We start from the raw sequence: 12,959 nt of genomic DNA, 5'->3' as shown, positions 1-12,959 counted from the left end.
TGGCCCTCAGGCCTTCTTCAAGATTAAGAGTAATGGTGCATTAGAATAGATTCATAGAACATGGTCACTTAGGCGTAAATTGTAGGCCACAACCCAGAAACACAATTGATGGTGATTATACAATGTTCATGTTCAACCATATAGGGTGAGAAAAACAAATCAAGGGGTCTTCAGTGAATCAAATCATTCTTAACAAACAGTGTTTTGAGTGTTTTAAAATGTGTGGACACGTTTCCATTTAGTGGGCGAGAGTGTAACAGGAGTCACCAATTGTGCTGGTCTGACTCTGCAAGCCAGCATGCTGTTATCGCTTTAATTGGTGCTGCCTTGTGATTGACTGGGAGACCCTGTTCCTTTTCTGTTGAGGTAGGGCCGCCCACAGGAGGTGATGCAGTCCAGAGGTATGGTGGTGGTTGGTGAGAGCAGTTCAGACTAGGGATGTCCGATATTATCGGCCGCTATTGGCATTAAAATGTGATATCGGAAATTATCTGTATTGGTTTAAAAAAATATATATATTTATTTATTTAACCTTTATATCGGAAATGAAAAGTTGGAAAATATCGGTATATCGGTATCGGTAAAAAAGCCAATATCGAGCATCCCTAGTTCAGAGGTATGGTGGTGGTTTGTGAGACTCGGAGTATGGTGGTGGTTTGTGAGAGCAGTTTAGAGGTATGATGGTCATTGGTGAGAGCAGTTCAGAGGTATGGTGGTGGTTTAAAAAAAAAAAAGTACCTTGTGGAAAAAAAATCTAATCTACGAATTCCAATCTGGCTTCAGAACATCCCACTCCACTGACACATGCCTTCTCTATTTGAACGACCACATCAAACAAGAGGTGGACGTGGGAAAATACTGCGGCATGGTCATGCTGGACTTACAAAAGGCCTTCGACACTGTCAATTGTGATTGACAAGCTAAAAGCAATTGGTTTTGATAGTCTATCAGTGAGCTGGATGCAATCCTACCTGGAGGGGAGAGAACAGATGGTGGAGGTAAACGGTACTCTATCCCCCCCCCCCTCCCAGTGAGCTGTGGTGTTCCACAAGGAAGCATACTAGGACCGTTACTGTTCCTAATTTATGCAAATGGCATGTCGTCAGCTTGTGACTGCAACTTGTTCCTGTTCGCGGACGACTCAGCCCTGCTGGTCTCTGACAAGAACAAGTTACAGGTTGAAAAAACCCTCAGCTTGGAACTCGGCAGAATCTGCACCTGGCTCGCTGATAACAAACTATCATTACACATGGGTAAAACAGAGTCCATTCTCTTCGGATCAAATAACAAACTCAGCAAGACCGACGGCTTCTCAGTTACAGTGGGTGACAATATTGTCACAAGGAAAGATGAAATTACATACCTGGGTTTCATCCTAGAGGCAAATCTTTCCTGTGACAAAATGGCATCCAATGTAATAAAAAAAAGTCAACCAACGAACTAGATTCTTGTACCGGATCTCCTCTCTGGTAAACAAGAATACCCTGAAGACTCTGGCAGGAGCACTCATTCAAGGGTACTACAGTACGACTATGCGTGCGCCTCATGGTACCAAAGCACCTCAAAGGCGCTAAAAACAAGATTACAAACATCACAAAACAAACTGGTCAGTCTACTGCTTGACCTTACTCCTAGAACCCACCTCACCCCTGCCCACTTTGACAACCTAGGATGGCTTAGTAGATGACAGAGTACAGCAACTTGCAATGGGCCTGGTCTACAAGATACACTACACCACTAAGGTACCCATGTACATGTCAAAATACTTCCCAAAGGTCAGTGAATACCACGACCACAACACCAGAGGGAGCGCCACAAATCATGTTAAACCCAGATTCAATGTGGAACGCCCTACCCACAGCTCTAAAGGAATGTGAATCACTACCCACCTTCAAAACCACTCAAAGAGCACCTACGGGAGACTGCAATTCGAAACTGGCCCCTGTAAATGTCCAAACCCAACCCCCTCCAATGTACAGTTCCCCCCCCCACCCCGCCTACCCTACCCAACCCACCCCCACCACACCTAACCAACCCCCCCCCTACCCAACCTCCTCCAATGTACAGTTTCTTCCCCCTCAAATGTATATACTCTCTTTTTAGACTCTTTTTGTACTCATAAACAGTACTGTATATTTGTAGATCTGGTATGTCATAAATGTCTAGATGTAACAGTACTGTCTATCTGTATGTCGTGTATGTCATATATGTTATGATGAATTGAAAATGGGGGACCCTGATGTAAACAAGACGAAGGTCTTTCTCTGGTCTGCATCCCCTTAACAATTGTCTTTATTGAGCTGTACTGTATTGTACCCATTCTGCAATCTGTTAATAAAATTTTCATTCAATCAATCAATCAATCAATCAATTGATATTGATATTGAATTCATTATGATTAATTGAAAATGGGGAACCCTGATCCCCTTAACACTTCCTGCGCCAAAAACGTCATACAACGGGTTTCAAGTTCATGCTAATTCTGCCAGATCACGGCGTACAACGTTATTTTGATCATATTTCATATTTTCGCCATGGTATTCATATTTCCCTCACGGAGGCAGGTCTGATGCTTTGGGACTCGCCATAACTCTGCAACGCTTCAATACTGCCACCTGGTGGATGATCGGCGAGTTGCCAAACCGGAAATGCCGGTTGGATATCGGTGCGTCTCCTAAACACGTCTGGCCACTCGCTTATCGTTGCGGGACTCAAGACACACGTCCATGTGTAGCGATCGCTGCCATAACTCAATAATCGACATGATTTGGGCTGTTATTATTATTATACAAACCGGAAATGGATCGTCTCGATCCCCATCAAATAACTGGGATCTTTTTGCTCCAGTGTCATCGCCCAACGGTAATAGGAGGCTGCCGTGACTTTCAGCGTGAGTGTTTATTATTATCCATACAAACTACTCTGATCTATATATCACCCATACTACATGAAGCATTTAACGACGATCACGGAATTATAAACGACCCCCCCCCCCCCCCTCGCGTTCACCCGCGCATGATCAGTCATAACGTTTAGGATCATGTACAGTTGACATTTTTAATATAGCGTGGATCGGAACCAAACGGCATTTGATAATCTATATATGCATTTATGCCTATATCTCACATTCTAGGAATTACTGCAGAAAACGATAAAAACATATTTATACTCTAGACGGTATTTTCGTATGAATGTGTGAATGAAAAAGTTAAACGTTCCTACATCCTGAACGATAGATAATCGATGTTGACTGGGCCATAGTAATGTCAATTTAGCAATACAATTTAAAAAGTTATAGCCCTGCAAAGAAGGTGAACATCTCCATAGACTTACAGTGCTGGCAGAGAATGGTATAAGCTGATCAAACTCCGTGGCAGTTAATGTGTTAACAATTGTGTGTATTGAGCCGTACTGTATTGTACCCATTCTGCAATCTGTTAATAAAATGTTCAATCAATCAATCAAACAATTTTGTAATTTAGCTGACGCTTTTATCCAAAGCGACTTACAAGTTCTGCACAACAAGTCAGTGTTAGGGTAGCGTTTAACTGAGCCCAAAAGCAGAACACAGGGAGAGGAGAATGGAGCGGTTTAGGTTTGTTTAATCCGATAGGTACCATGCAGACAGGTTACAGTGAATACAGGAATGTACAAAGGTGCGAGCAGGAGCACTCCTCGTGTTCCGTAGGAGCGTTCAGGCGGGTGGTGTCTCGTGAGACAGTGTAGGCCGGCGGCAGCTGGTCCTGGGCACAGGGAGACAGAGATTAGAGCAAGGCAGGGAAACAGACAGAGAAGCAAGGTAGGTTACGTCCTCGTACCTAGGTAGGTATAGCAACACTCGGACGGTGAGTGGCAGGAACCGCAGGGCTCATATCAGCGCCGGTGATGACCTGATGAGTCTCAGGTGTGCAGATAGGACTTAGCTGACAGCATGTGGAAACTGCGACAGGAAGATGCCCATATAAGGGTGTGGAAGTAGTAGGTGAGAGGGAGGCCCTGGCTGTGATTGTAACAGTCAGCAGGAAGCAGTGGCGGCCGCACCCCCTCAGGCCCTGCCCTGGTTATATGAGAGAACAAGAAAAATAATTTTTTAGTTTTTAGTTTTATAGCCCTATAAATAATATAAACATGTTTAAAATGAATAATATTTACTCATTTTAAGTATGTTTGTGTTTCCAATGCACAATATAACGTTACTATATAAAATAAAAAATACTAGTTTTCCTGAACAGGAAGTGACTCACTTTTCTTTTATTTTTTTGTATTTCTCGGCCCGGGCTAGACGCGATAGCGCTCTGAGTGCGCGTCACTGTTCGATCGCTGTATCCGTCGCAGCCAATCAGTGCGTAACGCGTTGTGCGTTGAAATATGACTATTATGTTGGAATCCGGGCGCGATTTGAAGCGGTCTAGGCAGCAGCGTCAAGAATTTCTGTAGCCGCATTTCGCGGAGACGCTCTCTCTGATTGGCCGACGGCAGTTTTTTTTTCCGTAGCAGCATTTCGCGGAGACGATCTTTGATTGGCCGAATCCACTTTCTATGTTCCAATTCTACTTCTAGCTTATTCGGGAGAGAGTTGTGTTGTTGTGACTGAGATGCAGCTATTTAGAGCGTGACTGCAAGTTCTTTCGACGGTTAAGCTTAGGCACTCTTTCAAAGTTGGTTAAGGTTAGAGTTTGTCTTAGAGCATGGCGATAGAACGCCAGGTAGTTTGCAGTCTGTTCGATGCGGAAATGGACAAACTGTCTTGTTGTGGTGCTAACAGCTAACAAGCTATATGGCGGATGCAGTCTGGTGGACAGTGTTCTGGATATACATCATCAACAGCGGATTATACACTTTATCAAGCCCACCACGTTTCAATTAAACAAAGTGAGTTGGAGGGACATGCACAATGGACAATGCCATGGAGTGGATTATACTTTATCAAGCCCTGCTGCCTGCTCTGCTGTCAATTTAACAACAACAAGCTGGTGAGTCGCGATCTTTTTCTCTCTCTCTCTCTCTCTCTCTCTCTCTCTCTCTCTCTCTCTCTCTCTCTCTCTCTCTCTCTCTCTCTCCGCGGGTAGAGCATAACCACTCAGACAATGAATGGTAACTTGTTTAAAATGACAATATATACATGCTTCTTATTGAATCGATCTGAGAGAGAGAGGGAGAGAGAGAGAGAGGGAGAGAGAGGGAGAGAGAGAGAGAGAGAGCGAGAGAGAGCGAGAGAGAGAGAGAGAGAGAGCTGTGCGTGTTTGTGTTGGGCTATTGGAAACGTGGTTGCATTTGACTGACTGTGATCATATATTGATCGATGGCAATGCAATGGTGATAATATTCGCCAATGCGTGCCTTGTACATGTTTGCAAAATGTTTGGTATAGCGCCCCTAGTGGCGAAGCATCCAGCAGCCGCTACTGGCAGGAAGGGTACTACTCTGGCAGCTAAGGGTAAATTATTTACCATGGCATGGATAATGTGTAGCCTAGTATTTAATATAAAATAACAGCATAGAAATATGAAAATAACAAAACAACTATTGATTCATTTCTAATCAAATACATAAATAAATTCTATATTACAAGATTTTGATATTAGACATAGTAACCATTTGAAGCTCAAATTGTGTATTAATGTAACATGCTAGAGACATACAGTATGTTACAAAAGCAATTTGTTAGTCCTGGGTCTGTGTCGCCTCCTGTGCCTTTTGGTTTTTTGATTTGATGTGTAACGGAACGTAGGCCAAAATCGGTCACCCTCTTTATCTGGGAACGCCCAAACCCAACTTCAAGTTCAAGTTCTTTAATAGTTGTCATACAGAAGTACAGAATACTTTCATACAAAATGCTTCTTACTGTTACGCTCCAGAGACTGTGCTAGACAAGATAGTATCAAATAACATAATAACATAATATAGCATGAATTTAGAAGAAGAAAATGAGGTCACAGTGTTCGGTATAGACATATGTACAATGTTCTGAGTTACCATATAATATACAATACACAATACTATGCAGTGTACTAATGTACAGTACTATCTAGTGCAAAGCAGAAATGGGATGAGGTACAATTTTAGGTACAATTTACAGTAAGGTGTACGAGTTGTAGTGCAATCCTTCATCCATAAATATAAAGTGTGGGGAGTGGGTGCTACAGTGTGTTTGTTTAAAGTGGGTGTGTGCTATAAGTGTGTGGAGTGGGTGCTACAGTGTGTTTGTTTAAAGTGAGTGTGTGCGTGTGGATGTGTGTGCTATGTGCGTTTGGTGGTTGTTGTTGTGTAGTGTTCATTCATTGTTCGTTTAGCAGCCTGATGGCCTGGGGATAGAAGCTTCTTCTGAGTCTTTCTGTGCTCGCCTTGAGACTCCTGTATCGCTTGCCTGACCGCAGCAGTTCAAAGAGGCAGTTGTTCGGGTGACTGGAGTCTTTAATGATTCTCTTAGCCTTGCCCTTGCAACGCTTGTAGTAAATGTTCTGGAGGGTGGGGAGCCCCCCTCCAATTGTGCGTTCGGCTGAACGTGTCACTCTTTGTAGTCTGCTTTGGTCTTGTGCAGTGCTATTCCCAAACCAGGAGGTGATGTTGCCGGTCAAGATGCTCTCTATTGTACATGAGTAGAAGTTCTTAAGGATCTTCTGGCTGACTTGGAACTTCCTTAGGCGCCTGAGGAAGTAGAGGCGTTGTCGTGCCTTCTTCACAACACTGTTAATGTGTGTGGTCCATGTCAAGTCCTCGGATATGTAGGCTCCGAGGTACTTAAAGCTGTTGACTCTCTCAACCGGTGCCCCGTCGATGCTGAGGGGGCTGTAGTCCTTGACCCCCGACCTCCTGAAGTCCACAATCATCTCCTTTGTTTTGCTGACGTTCAGGGAGAGGCTGTTTTCCTGGCACCATCCCGCCAGGACCTTGACCTCTTCCAGGTAGGCCCTCTCGTCGTTGGCAGAGATCAGGCCCACCACCACTGTGTCGTCAGCAAATTTGACGATTGTATTGCTACTCCGCTGAGCCACACAGTCGTGTGTGTACAGGGAGTAGAGGAGGGGACTCAGAACACAGCCCTGGGGGGCCCCTATGTTGAGGGTGATGGATGAGGAGGTGCAGTTGCCTGCTCTCACCACCTGGGGTCTGCCAGTCAGGAAGTCCAAGACCCACTGGCAGAGGTCATAGCCCAAGCCCAGGTCCCTGAGCTTGGCTATGAGTATGGAGGGGACTATGGTATGGTATGGTCACGCCCCATCTCTTGCGGCATTCTGGATCTTTCCTCACAGCGCCACCATATTTTGACGTCGAAAGGTAGGTGAAATCATACTTATTTTAGAGTATATATATCAAATTTCATGAGTATTCATCTATATTTAGTCATCTAAAGACTACTAGATGTGAACGTTTGTACCACTGCGACTTTATAATTGTTTGAATGTGTTCGGGGCGACGCTGTTTTCCAAGTAAAAGTAGCATCCTGTTCCTTAAACATGAACTCCCACTCGCCCCAAGATGAAGTCAGATTGTTTGGTTATGTTGCTAGCATATATAGCCAGTGTTTTGTCCGACGAATGTGTTGTACATTTGTAATCTTAATAAGAGATCTAAGTTTGCGCAAAAATAATCGAAGGGACAACAATAATTTTCGCGGGGAAAATAATGAACTGGTTTTCTCTCTCTCTCTCTCTCTCTCTCTCTCTCTCTCTCTCTCTCTCTCTCTCTCTCTCTCTCTCTCTCTCTCTCTCTCTCTCAATCTCTGTATAAAAAAAACATCTGAAGCATAGACAGACAGTGACAAAGTCCAGAGACAGCACAGCAGACACGGTAGGTTTGTGTGTGCTTGTTGTTTCTCTACAGGTGAATGGAGGTGTGTGTGTGTGTGTGTGTGAGGCTGCCATGCTGAACTGGGTGAAGGTAAGGTTGTGTGTGTGTGTGTGTGTTTGCATGTCTGGTAATATTTCAGCATAATCATTTTGGTTTCATCATATTCAAGTTCATTAACAATAGGCAAGATGTTCTCGATACCTTCCATTGTTCTTCATCTTTTCATCAGAATTTCACTCATATCCAACAAACCATAGCAATAAACTAAATTCATCATTGAGGTCAACAACCTCCTTATCCATATTCAAAAAAACAATTCAAATCTAATTTAATTTCATCATAAATCACTCGCATAAGTTCCCTCCTAGCACTGTTTTTTTTAAATAATGTGCTAAATAAATCAAATAAAATAAACTCGTCAGTCGTACAATAATAATAAAGTTCATATTATTTTACTTTCTTGTTTAAAATATTTGTGTGTGTTTGCAGAGCATGCCTAATATCCGGCAAATGCGGAAGAGGGAGAGGAAGGTGCGTCTGTGGGCCCCGGAGGCCATGGATCAGGCCATTGCAGAGGTCAGAGCAGGAGCTCTGGCCAGGGCAGACCGACAGCGGCAGCGGGCTGAAACATCAAGGACTCCCACAACCTCCTCCCGTACCCCGCGTGGCGGCTCTCTCCCCAGCCGCAGAAGAGGAGTGTCCCCCGGGGCTGCTCCCACCACCAGCTCCGGTCTTGCCATCGCCGGTCCCTCAGCCTCCATGCCCCCCTCTTCTGCCTCCCACAGTCTGCTGCCCGCCTGTAGCCTCCACACCAGCACTCGCCTGTCTGCTTTGAGAGGGGAAGATCACCACCCCTCCACCTCTTCCTCCCCAACAGCCATAATGGATGGTATTTATTTATTTGTTTTCTTTTAACAGTTATTTGGGAGACAACATTCTCAGTTAGCAAAAAAGTATACATTTTCATATGAATAAATAATCATGTTTTATTGTTTCTTAATCATTTTCTCAGAGCCGGCAGTCCCACCGCAGTCCCACCGGGTGTCCCAGCCAACTTCCTCTCCCTCCCACCGTAAGCTTTTTCAAACAACTGTGAAAAAAAACATGATCTACAAATGTCCATGGCCAAAAGGAACCGGAAGAAAAACTCTTATTGTACCTGCCCCTACGGCCTACACACACACAGTACACTGATAGACTGTTCATAGCGCAATATTTACCAAACCAAACAAAATAATTTTTTTGAGTGGTGCTCCCTTTTTGTGTCTGCAGCCTCCTGTATTCCTGGACCAACAGGAGCATCGACGTCCTCCTCCTCCTCCCACGCCAGACCCACGACACCCATCGGCATGTTACTTATGTTTTTTGAGTTTGTCAGGGCAAACTTATGAATTGTTATTTATTTTGTCAAAATTTGCTGATTTTATACAAATTGCTGTGGGGCACTTAGAACTGTGGTCCATGTGTGAAAAGTACTATATAGATAGTTATTCATATTTATTATTGGTATATTGTAATCAAGCAGCGTCATAATAATACATTTCTTTTTAACTGCAGGTCACACCACCAAGAGGCAGAAGCTGGGGATCTGGCGGTGTGGCCGGTGTAAAAAGACGAACCCCCCTGTGGACTCTGAGGGTTTGGTGTCGTGGGTCCAGTGTGACAACTGTCACAAATGGTTCCACACCATCTGTGTTCAGTGGGAGGAGGAGGAGGACGAAGATGCTAGTTTCTGGTGTTACTGGTGTTTGGATGAATGAGTGTATGAATGAGTGAGCGTATGAATGAAAAAATGTATAAATATGTATGGTGTGCTGTAAATAGTTATTGTTCTAAGTTATGTTTATTATATTTTTTATATATTGTTATAACATTTTATGAAGTGCTGGCTGTTGTGTTAAATTTGTCATATTTTTGTTGAAAACACATGTACTCACAAATGTTAATGTGACAAGTGATTGTGATGAATATTTTGATTGTTAGACAAATAAAATGGGGATGTTGTTTGCTCCTGAGATGAGATGGTAAGACAAACGCTTTATACACTACCTTCCAGTTGACAGTACATGGCAGCATTGATTTTAAAGGATGAAAACAGGTTCAAACAAAAGAACTCCATTTTCCAAGATCTTTTTTCACAGTTCACAGGTCAGCAGGTCAGTAAAAGGTGATGAAAATGCGACCTGAACATGGGAGCGTTAAACTATGAATGCGCCCTCACGTCACCTCTACAGTGACCGTGAATGGCCACCTAATTATCATAATTAAAGTGCATCATTAGCATTATGTTTGTTGTCTAAAGGGAACTAAAATGGTACAATTTAAGTTTGTAACTGTTATCCGCATATATAGGACAAATAAAACAGCGTTAATTTGTAAAAAAAAAAACTCCAATGAAAACGGCGCCAGGTACGTAATATTCGCTATTGTTATGCAAATGTGATAGAATCCTATAAAAAGGTGGACGCATTTGGGCACCATGACTAAATATTTGTATTGCTTTGTAATATTCCATGTTCACTATCTTCTGAACTGAAAAAACCTGCAAGCTGACGTCCACAGCTCCCTAGTCCCTATGCTCTCGGGTATAAACCTGGGGTAGTGTATCCTCTGCCATGTTACATTAACAACACGTGACAGTGTTTGCCTAATGGCTCAATGGTTTTGCATGGAAAACGATAGAATGGAACAGTGACACACACCAATGATTATTGAGCTACTGATAAGAGGAAGATGACAAAAAAAAAAGCAAAACATAAAATAGCTCTTATTTACAATAATCACAGTGTGGATATAATGAGTTTGAGTGGAAGAATGTATTAAAGGCTAAGGTGGAGAGGTAGGTTTTTTTTTTTTTAAACTTTGACCAGTCACCTGGTTCTTTTAGCGTTTATCGCTTTTTCTTCGCATTCATACTTGGTCAAGTTCGACCGACAGAGCAGGCTGAAAGGGTTCAGATGGGGGGGAAAGACACTCTGGGAAAGGCACGGCTGCCGTCCGGGATTCGAACGCGCTCAGCCCCAGATCCGCGCGAGCGCGGTTGTCCACGGCGCTGAAATAGCACTCACGGTACGTGGTGAGCTACTGGAGCTCTCCTGGAGATGTAGGTTTTTAGCTTACATTTGAAAATATTTAGTGAGCTAGCCTCCCTAATGTCCATAGGTAAGGTGTTCCATAGCTTTGATGCGTAATTAGCAACGGCTGCATCCCGAATGGGGGGAGGGGGGGTTATGGAAATGTGCTGGTCAATGTTGTGCAGAACTTTGCACAGTGTGTTATGGTTCAGCAGTTATTTGTTTATGGACCATAGTTATTTGTTTATGGTAGTTGGGATATTTCTCTAGCCTGTCTTCTCTGCAGTCCTTGTCCATCTTTGGGTGACCACAGAAACCGCTTACTTCTGGCCACCTCTGGGGGTGATATCATGTCCAGTGATTCTCCGCTTTCCTTAGCACTGAGAATGACTGCAACATACTGAATGGTTTATTGAACTGGGCAAGTACAGTAACAGTTGGGAGAGTGAAGCTTGTGATCAATATAGTCCTAATAAACAAGGGACCCCTGAGGCCCCCTGTGCATTCCTGCCTTTGAGAACCACCATCTTGGGGCACATGCCACACAAGTTCAAGTTTGCTTTTATTTGTCACATATAAAGTGCATGTACATTACAGTGAAATGCTTGGTTCTGTATGATCCGGGGAATGTGCTTCATACAGTCCAAACATTTACGTAAAAGAGGAATAAAGTCCCAACACTATACAAATATACAAACTAAAGTACAATGAAGTAAAAATGCAAATCTCTTTAATAAATAGATAAAATATGGTGTAGTGTTAAAAGTGTTTACAGTGAGTGTTAAGGTGAGTGTTTAAAGTGAGTGTGTGCATGTGGATGTGTGTGCAATGTGTGTAGATGGATGGGTTGATGTTACACAGAGTCATTGAGTCATTGAGCATCCTGATGGTCTGGGGATAGAAGCTCCTTCTGAGTCTTTCTGTACTGGCCATGAGACTCCGGTAGCGCTTGCCTGACCACAGCAGTGCAAAGAGGCAGTTGTGGGAGAGTGGGAATTGTGCGTTCGGCTGATCGGGCCACTCGCTGGTGATGATGTTACCAGTCAGGATGCTCTCTATTGTGCATGAGTAGAAGTTCTTAAGGATCTTCTGACTCACTTTGAACTTCCTTAGGCACGTAAGGAAGTAGAGGCGCTGCCATGCCTTCTTCACTACAAGTCATCGGATATGTGGACTCCGAGGTACTTGAAACTGTCACTCTCTCAACCGGTGGCCCGTAGATGCTGAGGGGGCTGTAGTCCGTAGGCCCCGACCTCTTAAAATCCACAATAAGTTATTTGGTTTAGCTGACGTTCAGGGAGAGGAGGGCCAACTGACTGTGGTAGAAGTCTTTCAGTTTCTCCTTTACACTAACCCAGATTGAACTCCAGAGAGTCCATGCAAAGGCACTTTATCACATTCTTCCCCTGGAGAGGGTGAGTTTCTCTGTACTTCCCTGCAATCTGAGTTGCATGTGTGATGTCACAAATAGGTCAAACCTATCATAGGCCAATATGTGGTAATTTGACACCTTTAGCTTCAGCTACACAGAACGCTGAGTAGGTATTGACATGTCTTGAAAGAATATAAGCTGCCGACTTGGAATTCCTGATAAATATCATTGGGTGCTTGTTGGCAATTTGCATATTCATAGATGCTGCTAAGCCATTTTCAGTCGTTTATTGAAAGAAAAAAAATATATATATAATACAAATCATTATTAGCCTGGGGGCTAAATGGCAGCCATGTGAATATGGTCAATGAAGTAGCTTTTGGAATAGTTTTAAATAATGCAAAAAATATATAATATATATTATATATTTGTATGTTACCCTATCCAAGTAAGGAATCTATAGATGTGAGTAGACCTTTTCACAAGAGGCATTTGTACATGTCATAGCAAGGTAAACACAGCTCTAACTAATAACATCAACAATGTTCCATTTAGGTGTTGGGTGCCACAGCCCTGTATTGTCTATGCTGCTGGCCCACTGGCATGGCTCACTCATCGTTACACCTCAAAAAGCAATGGAGACATCATTTTTCATGTTTACTTCCTATGGAGGGGGGTGTGACGACCCTCCCACACCGTCTGCCGGGGTGTTTCATCTGTTG

Source organism: Notolepis coatsorum, assembly GCF_963971535.1.
Source record: "Notolepis coatsorum genome assembly, chromosome: 10".
NCBI lineage: Eukaryota > Metazoa > Chordata > Actinopteri > Aulopiformes > Paralepididae > Notolepis > Notolepis coatsorum.
Note: the sequence above shows the minus strand (reverse complement) of the source record.